Genomic DNA, 27,535 nt, shown 5'->3' on the forward strand with positions numbered 1-27,535 from the left:
GCAAGTGTGGAAATTCTTTTGTTATTTGTTTACTTCTACCTTAAACATCTGTGCCTTAGCACTCAGCTCTGAAATGCACTGGGGATCAAGCAGGTTTTTCCTTCAGGGCTCTCACCCTCATCCTGTGTAACCTTCAGCAAATAAATTTAACACCTTCTCACCTGGAAGGGATCTCCTGCACTTTTAATTCAAGAAGTAAAAGGTTAAAAAAAAAAAAAAAAGTCTGTGCAGAGGAATGGATGGTGGAAAGGGGTAAAGCCTCTCAGCAGTAGGTTAATTGGAGAGTGGAATACCAGTGTAGATGGGAGCACATAGTTTCCTTGGACAATGTGCTAAAGAACTGGGAGCTGGGAAGGACCAGCTGGGATTGTTAGTGAATTAGCTGAAGTCAGAAACTGCTGAATGGAGCAAAGAAGTAAAGGGGAAATGAAGGTTAGGGTATAATTCAGTCTAAATTAGGTGGGCCATTCACAATGCATAAAAGGGCTCTGAGCTTCCTTTCTTGGGGAAAATGGGGAGGAAAGCTCACTTTTATTTGGATGCGTGTTGAGTGGTTGATTTTAAGAATGTGCATACCTAGAGCCTACTTTTTGGAAGTGCATTATCCCACATGAGTTTGGAGGAAGCATTGAAAATGCCATGAGCCTGAAAGACAACAGATTTAGCAAGAAAGCCTCGGGCCCGTTGTGCTGCAGGAGCATTTCATTTCATCTCTGATGGGCTGAAACAAATCCTCTTCATTTGTTCCACCTCTGCTTGCTCGTTACTCACAGTGACCACTCTGTACCTGATCACCTCGGGATCCCAGGTGCTTGGAATCCACCCTGGCTCCAGCCCTCCTCCCTGTGTTATTTGTGATTTATTGCAGCACTCCTGTGCTTTTAACAATGTCCAAGTTTTGTTTCTAAGCGGTTCTCCCATGGAAAGGGATGTGGCAGACAGCACATGGTCTTGGAGGCCGTGTTTGTTCTACACAAACCTAGGAAAAAAGAGGGAATTGCATGAATTGAATAAAATAATAGTTAAATTGAAGTGGTGCCTCCATGAAACAGAAGGCCTTGAACCTTCAGGTGGTGTCTGTCTGGGGTGCATTGAGTTCTGCTTTGGAAGAGTTATGCTGCATCCCTTTGGGTGTTGTTGTCTCTGTAGACCTTCAAATCCATTTGTCCCAGTCTTGCTTAGCATCCCTCAGAGGTGCACCATCCATCCAATGACAAAAAATCACCATTTTCCAACTTTTTAGATAGTTCAGAACTTAGAGCTCAGCTTTTCTCTGGTCTCTGTGTTGTCTGTGAGTGCAAAGATTCTAACTTGGATTTAAGTGACGTGGTTGTGGCTGTGCAGAGCCTGCCAAAGGTCTGGGCCCTTCAGCTCTGCTGAGAGAAAATCCAAATTTTCCGTTTTAGAGCCCTGGGGAGTGCTCTGTGTTTTCTGAACCAACTTGCAGAGCTGTTGTGCTGCATCATCAATAAGAGAAAGCCCATCTGACTGTGGTTTTATCAGACATAAAACACTCAGTGAGGAATAGAGAGCACTGATTTTATCAGGGTGTAATTCCAGAAGTGCTGTGGATGGAGGTGGAACTTTTCCCCCCTTGTGCTGTACCTGCCAGAGCCTGGACTCGTTTCTGTGTTCACTCCAAAGGCTTATGTCAAGCCCAGTCAATTTAAATGAGATTCAGGACTGGAGCAGCAATAAGTGTTCAATCAAAGTATTTGATAAATCACTTAAACAATCTCGCAGATTGCAAATTCTGTAAATGCAAGTTCTGCACTTATTCAAAACTAGTGAATGTGACAGGGCTAAGAGACAGCAAAGTCAAAACAGCAGGAAGAGAAACTCAGATTCTTTGATGAGATTAAAATACCAGCAATTGCAGTGGCAGGCAGGTAGGGCTGTGCTGCTCGTGGAGCCGCTGCTCCAGCTTTTCCAAGGAGAATACACAGATGGGATAAAGAAGAGAAGGCTGATTTGATGATTGCTGCATAATTTTACCTTTACTTCAGGGTACGTGTGTTTTCCTTAATGTCTTGAATGGCATAATTTAGCTGGTCAGGAAAGTTTTCTCTCTTATTAAATGGAATGGCAAGTGACTGCAAAAGTAGGAGAAGGGAAATCTCAACAAAGCCCAGATTGCTCTGAATGCTCAACAATTTTTCTTCGGTTACTCAGACAGGAGCATGAGCTTCCTCAGGGGGAATTTATTCTGGTGAGTGTCTGCCCAGAAAAGCTGCAAACAAAGTGTTGAAACAAACTCTTGGAGTTGGTTTTCCCCTGGTTTGTCACCCACCGCAGCCACGAGGATTAAATACCAAACAGGTATTTAATGATTTTTTTTTTTTTGACTATTATTTTTATTGTATCAAAGAAAGATGGAAGAAATTAAAGCAATTTTTTGGAGTAGCTTCTAAAATGAAACCTTGTGCTTTGTCCATTGAACTTTTTCCTGCTTATTAATGGAGGAAGTTTAGGAGATTTTGCTGGGGGAGGAATAACTCGTTGTCAGCACCAACATGAAGCACGATTTGAAATAAGTTTTCACGGTTACTGGAAAAAAGGCAAAAAATGGGATCATTTTTGGCTGTAGCCAGTGTTGAAATTCAGCATTTTAGTTTCAAAAAGCCATGGTTGGTTTTGTGTGAGCAGTTCGATATTCCCTCATCATCTTTGTCCTCGTTCACAATATCAGGGGGGTTTAATGAGGATCCAGGTGCCAAACTTTTCTATATTGCACATTTTGCTTGCTCCCACCATTATTTTATTCCAAATCCTCAGAAACCAGGGCATTTGATCACTTTTAGTTGAAATTCCAGTAGGAACCTGGAATTTGGGCTGATCTCCTCCCAGGCATTTATCCCCCAAGGACAGGAGCAAGGGACTGATCCCTTTGTCTCCTTTTCTCCACCTGTTTTACTGCAAATGGGAAATGGCTTTAAGTGGTACTGAAAACAAGAATTCTGAAAGCTCAAACGTCTCTTTTCAGGCAGCACAAGGCCTTGTTCAGGGAAGTTTTTAAGGATTTTGGGAACGTTGAGGGAAATTATGTAAGAATCACAGCATATTAGGAGTTACGTGTTGTCCAGCTGTGAACTTGGACGGATTTTCCTTAGCCTGACTGAAATCCAGAAATATCTGCATAAACAGACACACAGATTTAAACTTCCAACCCAAAAAGCCTAAATGGTTCCTAGAGGCCTTTTGCATCCCTTCTGTGTGACCTCCTGTTCTCTGGGAATGTTTCAGCCAGCTCTCTAAGTTAAGCAAGTTTTAAAAGCTGCTCGAATAGGAATTATTTTTTATAAATTAGGAAAGACTTGTGTCCTTTCAGTAGCTACTGAAAAAAGAAATTGCTGAAGCTGCACTAAAACCCACTCCACACGTGGATGTAATAGTCAAAAAAACTTTCCCTTTCACTTGAAGCTAATCCTTTCACTTGAAGCTAATTTTCTGCCCTTAAAAAAGGTAATTTTAAAGCTTTTCTAGAAGCCCTTCTTCCTCCCATAAAATATTTATGTTCAACACACTGAGCACATATTAATTAACAGGAACCAGCCATTAGGAGGATTCATCCGAAACTGTACACGGTGTGTACGAGGCAGAGTTATTTTAAAAAGTTGATTTTCTTGCTGGCAGTGCCTTTATTTTGTGCTGTGGCCATGGCTGTGCTCAGCTCTGGAGGGGCTGAGCTCTGGGGGTGTGTGTGAGCGTGTGTGTGCGTGCGGCTGTTGTTCCTTTCTTCTCCAAATGCTTCACCACAGTAGGCGAAATGGATGAAACACAGAAAAAGAGAGACAATAAATAGTTTCCTAACCTGGCTTGGATAATGGAGAAAGTTCGTTAGATTTATTAATCCTCATTTTCCTTTGGACTGTCAGGCTTGGAGTGACAGTAAAAAAGCTTGTGACGACTTTGGCTAATTTGCACTCCATTCACTTTCTCATGAAAACCCATCAGGATGACTGAAGAACTGCTCTGCAATTGACCTTATTCAATGGCAGAGTGATATACTGGGAAACAGGCCAGTTTTTACAATGCCCAAAAGAGCAAATTGGACGGAATCTTTGTTCCTCTCTTTTTTCCCCTTTCCTTTTTATGCCAGTCTTGCTCTAGTTAAGCTCTCTCATTTGTTCCAGCAGTAGCTCTAGGGCTCAGGTCACCCTCTGGGGCTGCCATTGCAGGTGATCACTGGGCCGCTTGTCTTGGATGCAAAGAGGAGGGAGAAAGGGGAAGGCTGGAAGAGTCTGCTCAGAGAAAAAGTCTGAGACCTTGTTCTCAGCCAGATGTTGGGGGACAGGGCGCTGCTTTAGTCTCTGCACCCAGAAATCCCCAACAGGTTGCGTGAACCGAAGCCAGGAGCAGGATTTTCGTGGTGCTCTTTGGGTGAGGAATTAAAGCTGGTGGTGGTCAGGGCAGAGGGGAGACGGGGAGCAGATTCTGTGCCCATCAGTGAGACTTTTCTGTGTTCCTTTTATATTCACACACAGCAGACCCAGGATCTTTCACTCTGGGAAAATGAGACAGGGTTAGAGTGGCCAGAGGCTGGTGGGGAGAGATCCCGCACAGGGGGTAGGGACAACTGTCCCCTCAAACCAACATTTAATGTTTTATGCAAGAGAGACCAGCCCTGAATGAGGGTCTGAGTGGGATTAGCACATGAACAGTCCGTGGGCTGGCAGATATCGAATTTATCTGGGGCGCTGCAGAGAGGCAAAACAATTTGAATTTGAGTCTGAGAATGGGCTGGTTTGGGTGAATTCTCTCTCTCTCTCTGGCTGAAGTTTCTGAAACTGCAGCTTCATTTCTAGGTTTCATCAAAAGTGGGGTTTGTAAAGATTTCTGACCAGTAGGATTAGAGTGATGTTTTCAATAGCAATCATTCCAAGCTGTACCCTAACTCCTGTCTTTACTGGGGTACCAAACGTGCTGTAATTCCCTGCCAGAGCAGCACTGCTGGTTCCCCTCCTGACACCTCACACTGGGCAGTGTGAAGCTTTCAGGTGGCTTTTGATCACTTTGGGGACCATCCCAGCCCTGTCTGAGCCAGCAGCTCTGATCTTTCTCTGCAGAGGGCAGGTCCAGCCAGCCAGACCTCAGAGTTACTGGTTCAGGACTATTCAGGTGCCTCTTGAAGCAGCAGAAGCAGCAAACCCCCGACCTGTGCCCCACATGCTGGAAAGGGAAATGTGGCTCACCTTGTGCGTCCCAGAGCTTCACCCCTGCAGTTGCCAGCTCAGCAAACCAGCAGCAGGGAAGAGCCACAGTCAGTCCTGGAGCAGGGTGGGAAAGACCCAGAATGGCTGGAAGGGACCTTAAAACTCATCTCATTCCATGGGCAGGGACACCTTCCACTAGCTCAGGTTGCTCCAAACCCCATCCAATCTGGCCTTGGACACTTCCAGGGATGGGGCAGCCACCACCTTCCTGCGCCAGGGCCTCCCCACCCTCACAGGGAGGAATTTCTTCCTCATCTCTAATCCAAAGTCATTCTCTGTCAGTTTGAAGCCATCCCCCCTTGACCTGTCACTACATGCTCTTGTAAAAAGTTTCTCTCCATCTTTCTTGTGGGCTCCTTCAGGAACTGGATCCCCAAGGAGTGAAGCAATTTATCACTGTTCTTCTTTTTGAGTTTTTCTGTTTTACAGCAAACTTTTTTCAGTTTACTGCAAGTAAAGAGAACCTGGTGGCTTTGTTAAACCTGAACCACCCAGCAAGAAACTCATTGTTCTTCTATAACTTCACCAACCGACTAAGCTCATTTTGGGCCTCTACTTTTGAAGGGGGAAGGTGGGTTTTCTTAAAAATTATCAGTTAAGAACCACACCAAACTTTCAGCTTTCCTGAAACACCTCTGGTTTATCAGTGTACAAACTCTTTTCTGACCAGCATCACTTCTTCTGACTTACATGAGAAAATAAGAGACATCCAACCGAAAGAACAGGATTGAGGAGACTTTTCTCTCTCCAAATGCTACCAATCCATCCCTCCCCTCACATCCACAAGGTCTGGAGCTCAGTGTTGTTTCAGCACAGAGTTTGAAGCTCCTGCAGGAAAGTTATAACCTCAGTGTGTTCAGGTTTTGGAGTTAAACCAACAGGGTGGAGGCCGAGGAATGAGGGGAAGAAGAGAAGAGGGCGTTTCTAACGGCATTTTTGGGGCAAACGCTCACATATTGGCACAGAGGATCTTGCTGTGCAGGATAAACCTGGAGAGGTGTGAGATGCTCCCTGAAATGCCCCCGTCACTGTGAGGGGACCCTGTCCTGTCACGGAGGTGTCTCTCCCCCATCCGGATCTCCGGCCGCGGATGGCCCTGGGTGGGGTGACTTCCGCCACTCGCTGTGCACTCACTGGCATCCTTCTGGTCCTCTCTGTCATCTCCTTGCCCTCCTCCTTCTGGTGCCCTCAGGTCCTCCAATTTCCCCTTCTCTCTCTATCAAATTCTGCCCATGTCCGCACCCTCATTAATCAATGTCAAGTCACAGAGTGTACAACAAGGGCTGTATTCTTCCACTGCCCCCTCAGCCCTCATACATCCCATTGTTCCAAAAAACTGATTCAGATGGCAAGAAAACAGCCGATGCAGCACATAAAAGAGATGAGACAGAAATGAAAAGAATCAAGGAGGGGAAAAAAAAAAAAAAAAAGAGGCATTTTTTTCCCCTGAAACACTCGAATAAATACTCGGCAATGATAATTTAAATTATTCATACATTTATGAAAACATCCATTGAAAAGTGAAGTGTATGATGCTCTTTGTCTACTTTACTTGTCTCTTGTTTGTGATTAACCTTTACTGTAACTTGGGCTGGCAGTGCCACGATCACAAAGACCAGACTTTTCCTTCCATGGGAAAAAATGTTTCATCGGGTCCAAATGAAAAATTAAGTGGAGGTATTTAGTGCTGATGTGGCAATTTGGTGCAAAGCATTCAAGATGCAGAATTATCCGTGTCTGTAGCCCAAACACTGCCTAGTAAAAAAAAAAATCCAAACGAGACAAAGCCAGCTTTTAGCAGCGTGTTCCCTCGCAGGGGAGTTTGACATAAATTCTACTTCCAGTCCCATGACATCCCTCAGGAGCTGGAGAGCTCAACACTACGGAGAGTAAAGGGTTTGCTGCCACAAATAAGGAGAATCTGGGTGTGTAAGAACGTGGACAAACAGAGCCTGAAAAAACGGAAATGAAAAAAGCAGCTCGGTTATTTTAATTACAGCTCCCTAACTATGGAAGAGTTCCTGGACCAGCATTAACAACGTCATCAGAAAATGGGAGATATTTGGGAGCTGACAGCCTGTGAAAGTCCAGAAGAAATTTCTTTTGCCTGTCAGACAGACTTCTTCTGCTCATACTTTGTGGTCACTGCTTTAATTTAAAAAAAATCATTTTGTGGCAAGATCAGTATATTAAATATTGGAATATTAAATGCCAGTAGCGATAAACAACCTGATACCAGAGAAATAGAAATTTGAGAGGTTTTGGAAACTCAGCTCTGTGGGGATTGTATTTTTTGGTGTATCCCTGCCATTCTTCCAGGGTTTTGGGTTTTTTTTGCAGGGACCCAGAGAAACAGTCAAAGCAAAGCTTCTCCTCTAACATTTGTGTCGTGCTTGTAATTCATCAAATTTCGATCCAACTTCCAAACCGGAGCGGTCTGGAGAATGTCAGATAATTTATAGATAATCATCCAAACATTTTTATTCTCAAGTGAACATATTTAGCCCTGCAAATATGCATTTATGCCTTTCCATAACTGGTTGATTACGTGGGAGGGGGAGCCATTGTCTGGCAGTCAAAGCCAAGGGATTTTCGGCAAAGCTCTCCTTACTCTTCTGTTGACTCTGCAGTTGACTCTGTGTGTGACCTTGGACGTGTCACTTATTCTCTGAATGCTTCACTTCCTTCTGTAAATGGCTATAACAGTTTTGAGGACATGCAGGAAAGTGTGTCTGGAACTCAGGAAAGCATTTGGAGATTTCACTCCTACAAGATGCTGGTGGGTCCTGGCAGCTGAGACGGACAGGTCTCTTCACAGAGGGGTTTATTAAGCATCTTTGTGCCTTATTTTAGGGGTTTGATACATTTTCTCTCTTGCCTTTTTCAGCCACTTTCCACATTTGGAATTTGCTTTCTAATTTTTTAATCATTTTTCTCCCTGGAATTTGTGTCCAAGGTGACTCTCAAAGTTTTTCATTGCATCTATCTTGTCTAGGATTTACTGGGCTTGGTTTTAATGCTGCCTCTGGATTTGTCCTTTGCTGAGGTGAAGTATTTGCCCTTGTTTCAGCAGAAAACATTTTTAGTAAATCCACTAATGGATAAATCTACTAAGAGAGGCTGTCAGCCACGGGAGAGAGTATTTATATAGAAAGTGTGGTGGAAAACTGTGTATTAAAAGGAAGGAGTTGGAGCAAAAGTCCTAAATCAAACTGCTGGCAATACACTGTCTTGGTGTGTATTTCTTGCTAGGCTGTGATTCCTTCTTCCTGGAAATGATCCAGGATTTCCTGGCTCAGTGATCTGGGATACATTTCAATATACTCAGTATATGGAGCAGTGGGCAGACTTCAAACGGGTCTGGGATTTTTTTTCTTTTTTTTTTGAGGTATGGAGAGACATCCAAAATAGTGGTTCCCTTTCTCAGCTGATTTGCATAAATCCTCCTTCGCTGCTTCCAAGCCTTTCTGGAGCTCCTGAGTGAGCAGGAGGCACCAGATCCCATTCACACACAACCCAGATTGGCTTTGGGATCAGCCAGCCAGGGGCAGAGCCCAGACAGGAATTTTTGCACCTCGGCTCTGCTCACTCCCTCGTGGGTGAACGAACGAAGACACGGCCGTGCAGAAACACAGTGACACCTCTTGGGAGCTGGGGAAGGGTCATTCCTGCACACCCACAGCCCAAAACCACACCCAAACTTCTCACCTTGAGGTTTGGGATGACGATGGTGAATTTGGGTTGGGTGCTTCCCGGCACAAAGCCATCCTGGGATTTGATCATCCACGCCCAGGTAACTGCTGCTCTTTGTTGGGCTTTCTGGACTGGGGGAGTTTAAAATAGATCTATTTATAGATAATCATTTTAAAATCGATAGCTTTGGGAATGGCTGCTCTGTAACACATTCCCTCCATGGCTGTCCCAGGCCGGTCCCAGCCCCGGCCGTGCCCCCTCCCGCAGCCCCCAGCACACTTTGCCCATAGAAGGTTTGGAGATGCCTTGTTGTGCTGCTCTCCCGCCTCCCACCCTCCCAGCCACCAAGCCTGGGCTCTGGGAAGGTGGCCAAATGCCACTGAGGACACTGGAGCAATAAATCATCCTCCTTCCAACATCTGCAGGCCCCAAAGGCGAGCCCCTGGCCGATGATGATCTCGCCTCCCACCCCCTGCTTTTTATCCTGTCCCTCGCTGACAAAACACCTATTGTCACAGCCTGAGTGAAGAAGAGTCCTTTTTCCCTCACAAAGGCCCTCTGAAGCCAAGTTGTGAGCTGCCAGAGAAGATGCCGAGGGCTCGGCGGGGAGTCTATATCTCACTCTTTTGCTCTGTAGTTCATACTTTTTCTCTCTCACGGGGGTCACCCAAAGCCTTTCACTCCGGCTTCATATTCACATAAAGACATCAAGAAAAAGAAAAACCACACCAGAAAGAATTATTAGGCATGGCTGTCAAATGCTTTATGGGGGGGTGGGGGGTGCAGGGGGGAAAGAACAGTAACTCTTTATGTGCTGGCATTGTTACAGGAGCTAATGTACCACTGGAGTGCCGTGCAGGAAGACATTACATGCCTCAGGAATTGCAGGGGCATTAGGCTAAAATATTGGATTTCAGCACAAGGGCGTTTGTTTTCACTTCTAGTTTCTTATCTGGGTTTTCTGAATTCCAGGAGGCTCTTTCCTGATCCTGTTGTCTCGAAGAACTTTTGGGGTTTTTGCACCTGAAGGATCTTTCCTGGCTGTTATTTGCATGCCAAGAGAACTGTGGGGATTTTAGGATCCAATAGATCGAGCTGCTCCCAGTCCATTTTTTTTTCCATGCTGAAGTTTAAGAATCACGACACTGTCACCACCAAACCCTGCCCAAAATATTGATATTTCCTCATGGAATGGGCAAAGCTGAATTAGTGCAAAGCTGAAGGGACAGCAGGGAAGACACTCCCTGCCCGAGCCTGGCATCACATCCCTAAAACACGGATTCACAATTACAAAATTGCCCATTCCTGGCAGATTTAAAGCTGGAAAGCCTTCCTGAATCTGCTGCCCATCTCTCTGCACCACTCTCTGAGGGAACTTTGGGAGCTGTGAGCTGAAGGCTCCGCAAACAAATCGCCTGCCTGAGGTTCATCCAGATGCCACGTCCCCGTGTAGGGTTTTAACCCTTTGAAGCTGTGTCCCCTTTCTCTGCTCGCTGAGAAGTGGGTGAGCAGCACTGGGCAGGGCTTTAAGAAGATCCTGCTGCCTTGGAGAGGAAGATAAATTAAAAACTTCATTTAATCCTTTGGAAGGCTGAGACTGTAAAGTTAACAGTCAAGTAAGCTATTAAAATTTACAGTGCAAGGCATCAAAACAGAAGGAAAGTGCACATGGATAAAGTTTAAAGCATCCTTATAAAAAGCCGGAAACCTAACACTGCATTCCTACAAATTATTCCCTTAGCAAACATTTTTATTTCCAATTAGTAAAAGAAAAATTGCTAATTTGCTGCAGTTGGACAGGCCTGACGTCTCAATCTGCAAAGTGTCAGTGCTGTGAAAGGAAATGTTTCACACTGTGCTGGAGAGAGAGAGCGGCTCTAAAGAGGGTCAGGGCATTGGGCCCAGAAACCAGATTGACTGGCCATAGTGCTAAATTACTCACACAAGACAGACATTGTCTGCAGTGCCAGCCCCGCAGTACTCACTTTCTCATTCTTTCCCTTTTTTAGTTGGTGCTTGTGGAGGAGGTGAGGGGGTGGCAGGGATGGCGGGAGGGGGGCACGGAAGAGGAAGGGGAGGAAGGCTGCACTCAGGAGGGGCCTGGGCTCATCCTCTGCTTCTCTGGGAACACACAGAGCCCTGAGAGCTGTGCAGGGGCGTGAAACACCCCCTGATCCATCTGGGATCATCTGGGGAACCCACTGACGCATCCAGACCCCACTGTAGCACTCAGGTGTTGGCTGGGCTCAGGGGAACCTTGTGCTGGGGATGAAGGCTCAGGCTGAGGATGAATCAGAAACCCAGAATAGGTTTGGGTTGGAAGGGATCTAAAATCTCATCCAGTGCCACCCCCTGCCATGGCAGGGACACCTCCCACTAGCCCAGGCTGCTCCAAGCCCCATCCAACCTGACCTGGGACGCTTCCAGGGATCCAGGGGCAGCCACAGCTTCTCTGGGCACCCTGTGCCAGGGCCTGCCCACCCTCACAGGGAACAATTCCTTCCTAATACCCCATCCAACCCTACTCTCTGTCAGTTTGAAGCCATTCCCCCTGTACCTGTAAATAATCCCTCCCCATCTTTCCCGTGCAGCCCCTCCACACCCTGAAGGCAGCACCGTGTCACCCCCAGCAGCAGCAGTGGCACCCCGTGCATGGCTGCTGTGCCAGGCACAGGTCTGTGTGACACCTCTGCCCAAGGGAAGGGTGTAACCCTTGAGACATCCCCGAGACCCGGAGGATGCCAACGGTCCGGAAGGGAAAGCAAAAATCTGTGGTTTTCAGCACTGTTGTTGCTCCCTGTTTGTGACATCTGGGTTGTGTTTATTTCACGGCCTCACCAAGAGCCCTTGAACCCAAGCACTGTTTTGAGTGGACTGGAACACTTTGATCAGGATGTCTGGATGAGCAGACAGGCTGGTATTTGAATTTAAGTGACTATTATAATTGTTTTATTAATCAGGTATTAAAAAAAAAGGCCAAAACAACAAGATAAGGATCAAGCTCGCAAATAATTACTGCTTTCTTAATTACAACCTTCTTATCTGCCTGAGACAAAGGTTCTGACACTTTTGGTTCCTCTTGCTCTTGTTGTGTGTGTGTTGTGGGGAGTGATGAGCTGGAGGTGGAGCAGGGGTATTGAAGGTGGGAAGTGCCCGTGGAAGCTCTGGACACTGATTCCTTGGGATGGGCAGCGTGTGGCAGCACCGGATGGGGAACAGGGATGAGCTTCGTTGGCTTCTTAATGAGCTACTTGCAAATAACATTTAATTTTGCTGGTGCTTCTTGTAATTTCAGTGTGCTTGTGACTTCTCTTTCCTTTCTCTGAGGAATCAGCACCAGGCAATTGCTTACTTGTGCTAAAATTCTTACAGAATTCCACACAATTTGTTGGAGGAGCCCAGTGCTGTTGGTTTTGCCGGGAGGAAGCACCTTGGCACAACAACCCCCACGGCCCCTCTCCCAACCAGACAGGTCCTGGGTTTCTTTCTGCTGATAATCCCACCAGGACCTTTGTTTCCTGATAAAACTGGATTCCACTGGAGAAACCCAAACACATTAGAGGCTCCATTACATCCTCTGCATCCTTCTTAAAACCTGCCCTGTGCTTCCTGAGCGTTAAACAGAGCAGATGCCTGCTGGGCTCCTCTGTGGCACAGCCCCAGCCCCTGCTGATAGCTGAGCAGCTGCCCTGATAACACAGTGACATTTCCAACGTGTCCCTATGAAAAAAGGGGGAAAAGGAGCTTGTCTTGAGTCAGATAACTCCGAGGTATGAGTGGGGCGGTTTGTTTTCGTCAAGAGTGAAGATGCTGTTCTAAAGAATCAGCTCCTGGCTCCTTGATTCATGTGAAAACCTCAGCAGGGATTCACGGTCTGATATGGAAACGGGGCTGCTTAGTGGATGTGAAGGAAGGGAGAGGGAAAAAATCCATTTATTTTGGGTCCCAGGTTTGAATGTTATATGGTGGAAAGCCAAATAGGTGTTTCCTTTTTGAGATGGGCCTGTCACGGTGCTACTGCCAGGGCAGGGAGCTCCAGCCCGCCACTGAATCCAGCAGTGAGTTTCCTTTGAAGAGGCACATCCAAGCCTCTAGTACAGGAAGGAAAGGAGGGGAGAGAGTGATTCAAACTTTGGGGATGATTTAGGAAGTTTTTGCTGGGGCTGGGTGGGACGATCTGTGAGCCATCGTGCTTGAATGAGTAAGTGACCGCAGCTGCCTCCAGTTCAATTCCCCTTTTCTTTGCCTGTTCCAGGGCAGAACTTTGCCCTGTGAATTTTGAAAAAAAAGAGTTTTATGCAGAAACTTGGATGGGAAGCAGCAATAAATGTTTTTCCCTTTTTTTTTTTTAAATCATTCTGCTGCTGTCCAAGGAACGAGGAGTGAGAAGCAGGCTGAGCCCAGCCTCGTGTGTGCAGAGAGTTTGTGCTCAAGGGAGGGGGACTCGTGGCTCAGGAGTTGTTCAGGGTGAAGGAATTTGGTTATTTCTCAAGCCTCTGAAATAAAACCAGAGCTGCCTTGAGTCACTTGGTCATTTTTTGTTTCATTGTCAGGCTCCAGGCAGGAGCTGAGGGCCATGTGGGGGTGCAGACAGGGGCACGGCCCACGCCAGGGCCAGGCAGGAGCCTGGACACCGTGTTCCTCCTGCATCCCTGTGCTTCCCCCTGGGATCTGTGGGGCTGGAAGCTGTCCAGGCACTTTACATAAGCAAACACCTCCACCTGGAGCTGCTGCTGCCTCCACAACGGGCACATTCTGTCAGGCAGGCCCCGACGCCGTAACCTCCACCACAGAGGGTCACTTGGAATTTGTTTCCTGCATCTGGAAGCCCGGGATGAGGGCTAGGGAGGGGAGTCGGTGCCTTCCATCCTGTGGGGTTTCCTGCCTTTCTTTATTTATTTTATTATTTTTTGGTGATTTTTTTTTTCCCTCCAGGCCTTTAGTGTCATCCTTCAAGCCAAAAAATTGCATTCATGTTCTCCCCAAATCGTTGCCATAATTACAGCTCTGTGTGGCCACGCAGGGATCCTTTGGAAACCAGATGTGTCGTTTTCTAACCTCTGCTGCAGGGCCAGTGGCTGGCCACAGAAAGCGTACAGCACATATATTTATCTTTTTATGGAAATAAAAATGGGGTTTTTTATGGAAAAAAAAAAGTGTCTTCTGATGTCCAGAAACACCAAAGAAAATTGCTTTTGATCTGTAGTTTTTATAAAGAACTTGTCCTAATTCCCTGTCGCTTGTGGTGTTTCTCATTTTCTTTTTTTTCTCAGGGAGCTTCCCAGTTGAATAAACCAGCACTGGCTGCCCCGAGGTGTCACTTTTTGTGGGAATCCACATGTTCCAGCAGCAGGAATGTCCAAGCTCCTTCTCTGGAGCCTCACCTTTGGCAGGTGCTGTCCCTGTGAGGAGCACTGTCCTTACCAGGCTCTGACACTCCCACAGGGGACATTTAATAAAAAAAAAGAGAAGGGCTTGAGGGGTTTTGTCCCTTTTTCTCCTGAGCTGATGGCCCAAAATAATGTTCTGATGACCCCAAGCTGTTTGAGAGTTGACTTTTAAGACTCGTAACTGCTTGGCCAGGTTTGAGCCTGGCTCACTGTGCTCTGCATCCTCAAGTTCATTATCTGATAGAAATACTGCTTTAATATCTGCCCTTTCCACTCCTGCTCTGGGCTGTGGGACACTTGCTGGGGTTCCTCTCTGAAGCTGGGCACATTTCAGTGTTTCCCAGATTCCTTCCACATTCAGAAAGCAGGATGGAGGTGGGACACAGCAAATGCAGGACCAGGAGCTGGATTCCACTGATCGCTGTGGGTCCTTCCAACTCAGGGAATTCTATGATTTTATGAAATGTGAAATAGATAAATCTCGCCAGAGCTGCAGGAGTTTTGTTTTGCTTTTTTTATCTCCCTCGAGTGTTTGTTTTTAGCCCTGTTCTGGTGGAGAGGACAGTTACACTGCTGTGAGATAAGCCAGGCTTCAAAGTCTGAATGGATGTGAGTGTAATTCTGAGCTTACCGGGGTCAAAGGTGCTTCCATCTGAGCAGTACTGACAGCCTTGTGGTTAAGTTTAGGTCTAAGGAGCTCGAAACTCAATTTCTAAATGCCAGAGCCTGGGTGATTTGGGACCTCACTTAATTTCTCATCTCATTCTGGTCTGTTGAAATTGGGATAGGAATCCTCTTTTTCCATGCTCGCTGTTTCTCTTGCCCTTATTTCACAAGGTCTCTCAGGCAGAATCATCTTCTTGTTTTACATCTCAGTTGGGCTTTTGTCCTGGTGCTCCTGATAAAAAAATGCTGGGAAACTTGGTCAGGCATTGCCTGGGAAGTTCAGCCATGAGGTTTTCCACCAAGGAGCTTCCCCAGGACCTGGAAATGTCAGATGTGGGCAATAATGGAGAAAAATGGAGAAAATTGGAGTTTCTCAGATTCAAAGTCAGAGGCTCATCAGCAATGATTTTCTTTTCCCCATGAAAATGGTGGGGTTGGTTACTGAGGTTCTCTAAATCTGCCTGCTGGAAGAGCAGCACATGAAGAGAATTATCATTTTCTCGTGCTAATTTCTGGCATTTCCCAAAACAAGCGTGGCTCGCTGAGGCTGCACCCAGGTTTGAGCTGGATTTGCTTTTTGGAGCAGACTGAGCCACCCTGTGCTGTGCTTTGGAGAACCAGTGGAAGGTGCTCCTGGTTTGTCCAGCCACAAAAGGCATTTCTCCAAGGGAATGATCCGATAAAGGTCACCCCGTGGCACCACAAAAAAAGCCTTGTTTGTGAAGCAGCTGCTGATTATCATTGGGGAGCAAATGGCTTTGAATTTTATAGCTCCTGTTATCTGAAACTAATAAAAACACAATGCAGTGACGAGCCGAAGGTCATCTCATCTCATCTCATCTCATCTCTGCTGAGGTGGGGAGTGCTCAGCAGAGCTCCAGATTATGCACAGGTTTTGTCTAATGCAGTCTGTAAATGCAAGTTTGGGAATGAGGAATGTAAATCAAGGGTGTCTCCTGTCCTTCCACACTTCAAAGTTTTCATTTCCTATTTTTCCCTTTAGCTTCCCAAGCTCCACTCTCCAGGAGATAACAAAAACCAAGACATTCCCACCTGGATCTGGTGCCATTTTGGTTCACCCAGCACTGGAGTGGTCGTGAGCCACTTCTGGAAAATCAGATTTAATAGAAAATCCATGGAAACAATCCAAAGGCTCACCCACCTTGCAGGGAAGCTGTTGTGCCAAGTGCAACGTAAAGAGACAGCAATAAATCACCCTGCTCTGCACCTCAAATAGATAATCAATTTAATTGAAAGCATCAATAATCATAGTTTGACATTTATTACCCTCTGGATGTTTTATCTTTTAGGCAGGGGACAGCGGGGCAATGATGGATGCCAGTTCTGCCATGGAACACAATTATGTGGTGCAAGGAAAAGGGGTTTTATATTCTGCTAAAAAAACAAAGCGAAGCAGTTGAATTCATATTCAAGCAGAGTGCAGGAAATCTGTGAGGAGCAAATGCATGGAACTCTCATCCCTGGAACCTGAATGCTGCTCTTGTGGCTCGTGAGATAGTGTTGCAAATGCTGCTTGGTGTGTTCTTTTTAAGTGATTTAGGACAGAAAATCTACAGGGTCAGGTGTCCCTCTACAGAATATAGAGAATACACAGAATACCAGCTTTTATTTTCACATGTGCACAAGCAAAAACCAAAAGTGAGGCCAGGAGGCTGGATTGTTCCTTCTTTGGCTGTATCTTATGGTTTGTGCTCACCTGCTCAGGTCACTGTGCATCCTCAAAGGTGGAAAATAGTGTGGAAGTTACACAGATTGTCTGGACAGAGGCTCTGAGAGCCAAAAATGGAAATGCTCCCTTTCACCAGCAGAAATGTTTCCATACCTGCAGGACAACATCCAGGGCAGTGCCTGGATTAAACAAAGCAGTGAAGGCGAGTGCTGGGTGGGGAAAGCCCCTGGCTGTGCTCACACATCCTGGAAGGCTGCCAGGAATGTGAAAACCCCAAACTCCTGAATGGGAGACTTATGGAGCAAGTTCTTCCAAAAAAGCCCCAAAGAGTTGTCTGTATCAGTTTGAATCAGGTGCTTCTTATGCATCAGTCAAAGCAGGTATTTCACCTTTTATTTTCGGTTGTTTGGGGGTCTCGACAGCTCGGACTTTCAGAGTGAATTAAACCTTTAGTACTTGCACCAAGCAGTAGATTCTGCACATGCTGTAAAGTTCTTTTTACACTCCCCCCATCCCAGGAGGCTCAGGGTGTTGAGGAAGACAAGACCCAAGTTTATGAGAATGTTCAAGTGCTGTTATGTTATTCCCACAAAGCAGCAGCTTCCTCGATGGCACACTGAGATTATTTGGCGAGCCAGGATCTCTTAACTCCGCTCACATCAGTGATTATTTACTTTGAGCTGGCAGTTACAAAAATGCTTTACTTCATTAAACCCTCTTCAGTGGCTTAAATACATTTTGTTTCCAGCAGCTGGGTACATTATGGACATTTCTTTGTCTATGATCTATTGGTGGTAGTTTGGAAGATGTAAACATTTGTGCTATTTGGCAAGATGGTTGTGGAGCCATCTTATAACCTCAATGTTCCTCTTGGCACGAGATTAAAAAGTCCTTGTAATCAATGCTTGGGGCTGGATCTCCCAAGATTTTGCTCAGAACTTGCTTGGAGTGTTGGGTAACAATACAGGCTGTGTGTGCTCTTCAAAACCTTGCATGAAAAGAAAAAGTCCTTTTTTTTTTTTCCCCTTCTGGTGCTGTTCTGAAGAAGCCCCAAATGTAGAGCCCAGTTTCATTCCAACAGCAAATAACTGGAGTTACTAAGAATAATCATGGATTTTTTTTTTTTAAATCTCTTGGCCATTTTGGCACACTTCAGGAAAACCTTGTGCAGGCATTCCAGAGTTGGCTTCCAGGGCCAGAACTGATTTATCTCCAGGACAGTGGGTGATACAGAGGAGCTGTTGAGGTGCCCCTGAGACCAGCTGAGGAAGATTCATCCATGTTTAGTGCTTCCCTGGTTGCTGTTTTGGAAGAGGGAAGCAGCAGGTTTGAGTTTCTGAGGGGGATGTCTCCCACCTCATCTGTCAGGAATACACTGCCTGGAAAGGGGTGGAAGAGATGCCCATGGCATCTGCAGTGCAAGGAATCCTAATGAGCTAAAATCTCCACATTCCCTCATCTCAGGAGTTCTCGAGGGACTCAGTGCATCCTTCACTTCTAATCAGGGGGTTCCAGTCACCCAGAAAACCCAAGGAGAAAAAAAAAAAAAAGCAAAACCTTATTTCCATTTGGACTCCCTGAATTCCTGTCTCAAGAAAATGCCTTGAAATTGCCACCCACTCTCTGTCTGTCTGATTAAATAAAATATTGACCTTTTCCAAGCACAATATTATCATTCCAAGCATAATATTATCCAGTCCTGTCTGAGATTGTTTCTACAGCTCTTAAAAGGGAGCTCACCTGGCAGCCCTATCAATTCAGATAAAACAGCTCAGTGTGCCTTCCCAATAAAAAGCTGATTGTGTCTGAAGCTGGGCCACGGAATAATTCCCCATTAACTTTTCTTTCTAGAGAGCATCATTTGCTCAATATCACCTCAAAATAAAGGGAGGCAAAGTGCTGTTCTGTCCCTCTCTTGCTCTCTTTTCTTGCTCAGAGTGCTGCTACAGGGAGTTCCTCTCCAAGTTCACTTTCCACCTCAGAGTAAGTCCTTACTCCATCACTGAGCAGCTTCAGGGCAAGGGGCAGAGTGTGGCACACACAACAGCCACTCTCCTTGAAGAGACAGGAAATTACGATGCAAGAATGGATATTGGAGGGTGGGGTGAGAACCTTGAAATGTCCTTTAGGGTAATTCCTGTTTTCCTTCCTTTTCTCTTCCCCCCAAAAATTTTCCCCCATTTGTGCTGTCATTCCTTCAGGGAGCTCCTGCTTTAGCTGGCCTGCAAGTCACAGGTTAAATGGACTTCTTAAAGTTTGGGAAAGCCTCGTTGGGGTGTTTTGGGATTTTTTTGCTCCATGAAATGTTTTAATTTGGGGGGTTTTTATCCCTCCAAAATTCCATCCAGCTGTCCATATAGCCATTCCATAAAGCTGTTCCTTGTGGTTAACATGGAAAAGCAACACCCCAGCACAGGGAATTCCCCTCCTGCTCAGAGCCCAGGCTCTTCAGATGCGCAGTTTTTAGGTTTTTTGCTAAATTAAATGAGAGTTAAGTGATGTAAAGTTCCCTCAAGGCCCCTGTGAGAGGCTTCTGTGGTGGCTGCACTGGTCACTGCCTTCGTTTCCTTTCAGGAAAGCTCATCCTTATGAAGGAGCCCGGAATATCCGCACCTTTCCCCAAAAACAAACGGCACTCGAGCACCTCCACAGCAGCCTCATGTTTCTCTTCCAGCTCCCGGCTTTAATGGGCCATTTTTCTTCCTGCTTCACCCTGCCTGGCGATGACCTTGTCATGTTAAAGTGACAGTGAGGTTATCCTGCTGATGGGTATCAAGCTGACATTTCCCATCCTTTCTGTCGGGGTGCCAGGCAGGGATGCATTCCCAGCCAGCCCGGCCTCCCCTGGGCCAGGCCCTTGCACTCCTGCCTCTCCCAGCTCAGGCAGAGTAGCCAGGCTGCCAAATGAGACAGCGCATTTCCCACTCCAGACGCTGGGAATTGCTGGGAATGCTGCACGTTGGCTTGATTTCCCTCCAAGTGTGATTAATGACCCCGACTGCCGCAGGCACTTCGCTCCGGTGCGTGGCTGGGGTTACACCAGGGGCTGTTACTGGGCTGAAACTGGGGAGTTTCTAGAGAGCTCTAGAGCTGCTCTTTCCTGGGGGTTGGCAAATTCTGTGTGGAAATTTAGGGATTTGCAAGCTGGTTTTTATGTTTGTGTTTGTGATTTGACATGTGGGGCACTGGAACACTCTGAGTGAGCTTGGGGAAGTTGTGCAATGCTGGGGCAGAGGCAGGACTTGGCTTCTGAACCAAGATACTCCTGATTGACCCTTTGGATGTGGTAAAACAATTCATAATTCTTATCAGCCTTTGGAGGCTGTGAGGAAGAGAATGAAATGAGGTCACTTTTCTCTGTTCTTTCTCAAAATTTAGCTGCCTGATGATTACATTTAAGTAGGGATGGAGGCTGTCATTCAGTACAGGGTGGTGGGAGAAGCCAGAGCCAGCTGCTCCGTGTCTTGAGACCTGAAGAAGAAAATATTTTCCCTTGGAACATCTAATGCCAGTCCTTCTCCTTGGCACCTGTTTGCCAGGAGGGATGGAAGTGCTGAGGTTTCCTCCTCCCTTGATATTGGTGCCAATCAATGCATCAGTGGCAAGGCCTTGTCTGTGATGAAAGGGATTTTGTAAGAAAAGAGCAATAACGTTGATGTTGTCACAAAGGGTTGAAGGTGCTGCAGCTCTGCCTCTCCGAAGGGAGAAGAGAGTTTCTGGAAAGGACATTCCAACAGAACTGAGAGTCCCCACAGAGACACCAAGAATGAGATCTTGGGTGAACTTGGAGATCCTTTCCAACCAAAATGATTCTGTGATGAGCAGAACCTCACCCAAATGGAGGAATCAGTGTCTGAGGGTCAAATCATGAATGATCCCAGGGACTGGATGGCGTCAGTGCTGAATCCATCCCATGTCCCTTTGAGGGTGTTCCGAGACCCCCTGCTCACACCAGCTGTGACTGGACACCCAGGTCCGAGTGCACCGAGCTGCCTGTCCATGGATTTATCTGCCACTGCCTGTTCTGGGTGGAAAAGCTGCAATTTAAGGTGAGCTATGAGCTCCTCAGCCGAGCCCAGAGGTGCCCATCCGTCAGCCCCCACGCGCGCCAGCGCTGCCACCGCGGGATGATGCACGGCCCCTCTTCATTTACTTATGATTATTACTGATCACCTGAACAAAGTGGGGATCAATAGATGAACCACGGGGGAAGATCGTTTACATTATTCTGTCAATACCAAGGTCATTTTTATAACTAAAAAGGGTCGAGGGCAAAAGATGGATGGCTCGTGGATGAATTTAACCATCCAATCCATTTACATCCCCACAAACAGCCCGGCTTTATCTGTTAACCAAAACATTGCACTTCACTCCTCAAGATGATTTTTTGCTGGGATAATAAATAGCTCTGGCTACATTAAGTGACTGTGCAATGTGGGCCCGTGGCAGACAGAATTTAGAGCTGATGACCTTAAACTTCCACTCTACTGCTGTTTTCTCTGTGGTTACAGTGAAGATGTGGCTGCTTGTGTCCAAGAATCTTGTGTTTTATTTCATTTATTTAGCTCAACAGTCTGTCCCAGGCAAGTTTCATGTTGGAGAGGAACAAACTGAGTAAATCAGACACAACTTAAAACATACAACTCTGTTTTAATCCTCAGACTGCACACACTGCTCAGTGTGGGTAGTGTCTCTTTCATCTTTCCAGAATTCAGTTTTATAATGGGATTTCTCTATAGGAGGAAGGAAGCTGGAGGTAATACTTGTAAAGGGATTTTTAAAAGAAAAGCATAATTAATTTAAACTTTTCTTTTTTTTCTCATGTGTGCTGTTACAGGTTTCTTCTTTGGGAGAAAGTGAGCAAAATACCAGACTTGGAGGTTTGTGTTGCTAACTGGGACTTGCTCTGCTTTCAGGGGTCCCTGTCTGTTGCCAAAGGGGGTGCAGTGGGGATGTGTTTCCTGTGTAAATGTTTCATCTCCGCTCCTGGGTCCTTAAAAACCTCATTCATAGAATCCCAGGATGGTTTGGTTTGGAAGGAACCTTAAATCTCCTTTCTTTCCACCCCCACCATGGGTAGGGACACCTCCATGAGCCAAGGTTGCTCAGAGCTTCATCCTTCAACACCTCCAGGGATGGGGCAATTCTGATTATTGGTAAAAGCTGGGTTTTTTTGAGTGATGGTCACGAAGAGATGGTTGTAAAGATGGTGTTGGATTGCTGGGATGGAGAAGAAGAGCAGCCAGAGTTTCCATGTGGAGCCATAGGAAAGGGAAAGGCATCTCCAGCTGGATCCATGGGCCAGCACTGAATGAACTCCACTTGCTTTTAGCAAAACTGCCAAACTATCAAGTGAGTTTCTCATGCTCATTAACACTGGACTTTAAGAACCCGATAAGAATGCAATATAAAATCAAAGAGCCCCTGAAGACTGTGAGATTATATTTAATACTCTCCTATCACCAGGCCCTGAGTGCTTGGCAGGAGAAACAGTGACATTTCCTAATCAGTCCCCTCTCGTATTTGTCTTGGCTGGAAGTCTCCAGTCCTCAGCTCATTGAAGTCACTGCAAATTCTCTCCATTAGATCCTGTTTGACTTCCTGGTAGCTGCAGTTAACTCGATCCCAATGGCATGGAGGAGTTATGTCTTTAAAAATCAGCGATAAAAGTTGTGATAGCGGGTATGGAAATCACAGGTTTATGTTCTTTCTCGAAGTCTTTGTTCTTAAACATTCATTTTTCTTCGCATTATCTCCCCCTGGCATTTCCCTGAAGTTTGGTCTGTGGGTACAAACACATTATTTCATACTAAAGGATGATTTGGGATGTTCCTTTCTTTTCAAGCCCATTTGGGATAACCTGTCCTAAGTCACCTCTGCAAACTGCATTTTGTTCTCCTGGGATTTGGAGAACAGGGAGGATTCCTCTGTAAAGCCATGCAGGACACGAGCAAGTACAGAGGTGCTCCCTGCAGCAGATTTCCAGAAATTTTGGGCCGTGGATCTCTCCTAATTCCACACATTTTTCCTGCAGCACCGTTCCACCTTTTTGCCCAGGCTCCCAGCTGAAAAATAAATGGTTATAAAATGGTCTGTGGAGTGGCAGGGCTCTGCAGGCTGTTCCTGGGCCACAAACCACAGCTTGGCTGCTCCCCAGTGTTCCCAATTGTGCTGGGGTTGCCCTTAGCACTGAATGGTTGGTTTATTCTTTCCACTCTTTTCAGCCCGGGGTTTGTTCCTTGCCAGTCAGAGCTGTGCTCTTCGTCCTCCTTCCCTCACCAGCAAGGAGAGGAAATTCTTCCCCTCAGAGAAGAGCTTTCCTCCCTTCCCTCTTAATTCCAGGCACATTCACTTCAAATTCCCAAGGCAGGATATTGAAAATTTCCTCGAGTTAATAGGGCTCACAGATTTGCTTACGATAGAAAAATGGAAGATTTTGGTAAATTGTTGGCCAGAAAATGCTATAAAATCCCTGTATTTTAACAATATGGCTGCAAGACCAAATTTTTAAGTGCTGGAATGGTTTTCTGTGGGTTTCTTCCATGTCTGGTTGCACGTCGGTGCTGTGATGTGGCTCTGTTGGTTGTTGGCTGCTGCATTCGAATGTATATTTATATATATATATTTATATATGTGTGAAGATCTTGGAGAAGAGAAGCTTTGGGGTGACCTAATTGGGGTCTTGCAGTACCTGAAGGGATCCCACAGGAAAGTTGGAGACTGTTTACAAGGGCCCGGAGAGACAGGACAAGGGGGAATGGCTTCAAACTGAAAGAGGGGAAATCTAGGTGGGATATTGGGAAGAAATTCGTCCCTGGGAGGGTGGGGAGGCCCTGGCACAGGGTGCCCAGAGCAGCTGTGGCTGTCCCTGGATCCCTGGAAGTGTCCAAGGCCAGGCTGGATGGGGCTTGGAGCAACCTGGGACAGTGGAAGGTGTCCCTGCCATGGCAAGGGTAGAACAAAATGATCTTTAAGGTTCCTTCCAACCCAAACCCATCTGGGACTGTATGATAATGGATATAAAGTTGTAAAGAATCTCTTCCCCATGGAATAGCTGCCATGGGTTTTGGTGCTCTGTGCCTGGGCTGGGTCCCACAAGGTCCTTTGTGCTCCTGGCCTATGGCCAGAAAAGCACTTACACGTGGAAACCCTCCTGGTTCTATTCATTTCACTGATACTTCTTGCCTAAATACCTGACTGGGCCGGGGCCAGCCCGCTCAGGAGTTGGCAGGATAAAACTTTTAAGGGAATAATTAATGGGAATTATGAAGAACAAGACTTGTAGCTTAATAACAGAGTTGTCTCCTGAGCTGGGGTGGAACCGAGGTGCAGGGAGGAGGTGACGTGTGTGAGCACTCGAGCTGCTGGACAGGAGAGGTGCCTGCAGTGGTGTCCAAACGATTTTACCTGCTCAGAAACCACGTCCTGGAGGTGGTGGGTGCTGGTTGGGGTTGGAATGAACTCTGCCAGGTTGTAGGGGTGCTGTGCTGCTCCAGATGTTGCTCAGTACCACACCTGTGTGTAAGAACTCTGGACAAAGGGTGGGACTGTTGGAGTGTCCTGTGCAGGGCCACAAGCTTGGATGACCCTTGTGGGTCCTTCCAGCTCAGGACATTCTGTGATTTTCTGACCTGAGACATTTTTTAGAGCCACAACAAGCTGGCTGGAAGGAGCTGTTTGCTCTGTGGGTCGTGCTGTTCCTGTGTCCATGCAGACAACGGGGCCATCACGTCACAGCCAAGCAGAGTGAGTCTGCCATTAACCCAACTATGAACAGCACAAAGCAGGCACAGCAGGGCCAGAGCCTCTGCTTTCACTTGAAGTGTTCATGTGAACTTGTTTGCAAGTAAGCATCACAGGCCCTTGGCTAATTTAAGGCAAAAGAAGCATTTTTTTAGTTCTTGTTCTGACCCAGCTGCGTGGTGGTCCCTGAAGAAGAGGCAGGTTTGAGACGGTGCAGGTGGCACAGCCCAGGTTCCAGAGCTGGAAGTGATGACCCCAGTGTGCTTGGGGAGGGCCAATGCCAAGGGCAGGTGCCCAGGCAGTGGGTGAAACCCTGAAGTGCTCACTTAGCTTTGAGCATCACTGATGCCATCAGTGGCCTATGGAGCTCTTACTGAAAAATCAGGTGATCTAAAGACCCAGTTACTGAAGAGAGTACTGTCATCTGCCTCCTGACTTCTGTGCAATTACTGGGCATTCTCTCCTTCCAACTCTGAACAGATGTAGAAATATCTGTTTAAAATCCAGACTCACAGAGATCCAGCAGGGGCAGGCTCAGGTCTGTCATCTTCGCCCCCAGAGTTTGCTGACCGCACCATGCTTTGCTGAACGCATCAGGCTGTGCGTATTGAAGTTTGGGTTGGGGGCTTTTCCCCCCCTAAATGACAGTTTATCTGAGCTGGGGGAATGAATGGATAACGTTACTATTTACATAAGCTCATTGTGATCTGTCTCGGTAATGTAATCAAATTAGGGTTAACTGCAGCTGGAGAATGCCAGCTTGTAAACTGTTTTTCAAAAAGAATCACATGGTGTTCCCTGACATGTTTAGTATACATTCGGGGGGCTTTGCAAAAATTCTAGCACATCCCTAACTGGTGGAACTGAGGCAGGATCCTGTTGCCACCAATTCCCTGAGCCCAGGGAAGGAAGGGCGGGGAAATCCCTCACTGGTGGGGCAGATCCATCTCCAGCCCAGCCCTAAGGCACAGGCTCTCCTGACGTGGCTGCTGCTGACATGTTGTCTTTCTCCTGGCTAAAATCAACAGATCAGTTGATAGGAAAAGCATGTGGTGTAAATTTTGAGCACATTTAGGAACATCTGTGCTAAGTGCAGGAGTGCAGCCCACTGCACACGTCGAGCTCTATATTTAGTCTCGCGGCACTCGCATGAGATGAAGCCCAGCTTGAGCTAAAATTACCCAATGAGCAGATTTTCAAAGTATCTTTTGTTATTTTTTCTTAATAAACATCATATCTGGGACTTGCTTTGCCTGGTTCTCCCTCTGCTCTCTAATGGGGAGGTGCCGTGGACATCCCAGTGTTGCATCATCCCCCTTCCCACATGCCGTGGAGAGTGGAATCCCAGGATGGGCTCTGCTCCAGGGCACCTGGTGTGGCTGTTGATTGATGTCTGGTGAGACAGGTGTCACCAGACAGTGTTTATTCCACAGTGGGAACACACCAGGACGATTTTGAGGTGCTCTCCTCCACCCAGGAAGGTTTCTGGAGGTTCGTTCGGAGCCCTGGCAGGGGTTGGGCAAGGGGAGGTTTGGAATTCTGGCCTCTGCTCCTACACAGAGACCCCAGCAGTGCCAAGCTGCCAACCTGCTCAGCTGGAGCAGGAAAATGGGACATTCAGGACACTGGGCTGTGGGACATGTCCAGGCCAATGCAGATGGTCTGTGGTGGAGCTTAGGCCCACACTGTATTTTGGACATCTTTTTTTTAAACCACGTGTAAAGTAAGGATGAAATATTTAATCTAAACTAGTTCTTACTCTCCCCCTTCTGCTAAAACGCCTTTACACCCATAGAATCACAGAACTGTGAAGGCTGGAAAAGACCTTTAAGATCATCAAGTCAGTGCAGCACCACCACCATGTTCACCATTAATTGTCCATGTTCTGACAGTTTGAGTGCGGAGATGGTTCCATTGAAATCAAAATTCTTCATGATATTGAGGTTTTTGTCCCCCAGAAGTTCTGTACTAGATGGAAACTCAAATATCAAAAATCAGCCATTTTCAAATATTCCAAACGAGCAGCAAGATCTTACAGAGGATTTTCTGCAAAATCGCCGTTTTGGAATGTGGATGAAATATTTTCACAGAAATTCTGTTCTCTAAGAACTTCAAAATTCAGGATCTGCAATGAACTGAAAGGCAAAGAAAAAAAAAAGGTTTGAGAGAAGGAACTTGCCCCTTGAGCACAGCTCTGTCCAAACCAACAAAAGGAAGCTTGTGTTGGCATCTCGATTCCGACTCAGGAATTCCTGACTCTTAAGCCTGTTTATACAGGGCTCCACCACAGCCCAATTTGCACTTCATTGGAGTTTTCTTTCCCCTCCACGTTTATGGTGCTGCTGGACGGGCGGATTACCCACTCTGCCTGCACACACTTCTCCAATTGTGTCCAAAGGCTTTTTGCACTTAATAATTACAGGCAAGTGTCTTCATTTGGAGGCAGCTGCGTCCCGTGGATGTTTTGGAGTCGTTTTGCATTTCTGTTTCAGCTCTGAAAGTTTCATGGCCTAATTCTCCAAAGGTTTTGGGGGTTGCTGGTTCCTGGTGAGCGCATTGGGAGCAGTCAGCATTCCCTGGAAGCTCAGTGACATCCAGGCCAGGCAGGATGGGTATTTAACTCCAGTCATTCAAGGGGATGTCAGGGTGCTCCAGGGTCAGAACACAGAATTTTATGGCTCTGGGATTTGCCTCTTGATCCTATTTGCTCTCAGCTACTTTGGAAACCGCAGTTTCAACGTCCATTAGAGCTGGTGTAAAGCACGGAATGGTTTGGGGTTCTTCCCATGGAAACACAGCCCCTTGTTAGTGCAGCTGAGCTGGAGATTTGGCAACGGGCTGGGAATCTGTAAATCAGTCGATCTCACCTGGGCATGGCCAAAGGGGGCCAAGAACTTCATGCCTAACCCTCAGCTGCTGAAGTGCAATGGAGCCTCTCCTCCCTTCCTCTTTCCCTTCCTCTTTCCCTTCCTCTTTCCCTTCCTCTTTCCCTTCCTCTTTCCCTTCCTCTTTCCCTTCCTCTTTCCCTTCCTCTTTCCCTTCCTCTTTCCCTTCCTCTTTCCCTTCCTCTTTCCCTTCCTCTTTCCCTTCCTCTTTCCCTTCCTCTTTCCCTTCCTCTTTCCCTTCCTCTTTCCCTTCCT

The 27,535-nt window shown here is 46.6% G+C and overlaps 1 protein-coding gene across 2 annotated transcripts in view; it reads left to right on the top strand.

Moving 5' to 3' along the window:
- Window positions 1-27,535, top strand: part of PRDM16 (PR/SET domain 16) — a 287,456-nt gene that overhangs the window by 117,629 nt on the left and 142,292 nt on the right. The window lies entirely within an intron of this gene.

Source organism: Coloeus monedula (assembly GCF_965178545.1).
Source record: "Coloeus monedula genome assembly, chromosome: 22".
Taxonomy (NCBI): domain Eukaryota; kingdom Metazoa; phylum Chordata; class Aves; order Passeriformes; family Corvidae; genus Coloeus; species Coloeus monedula.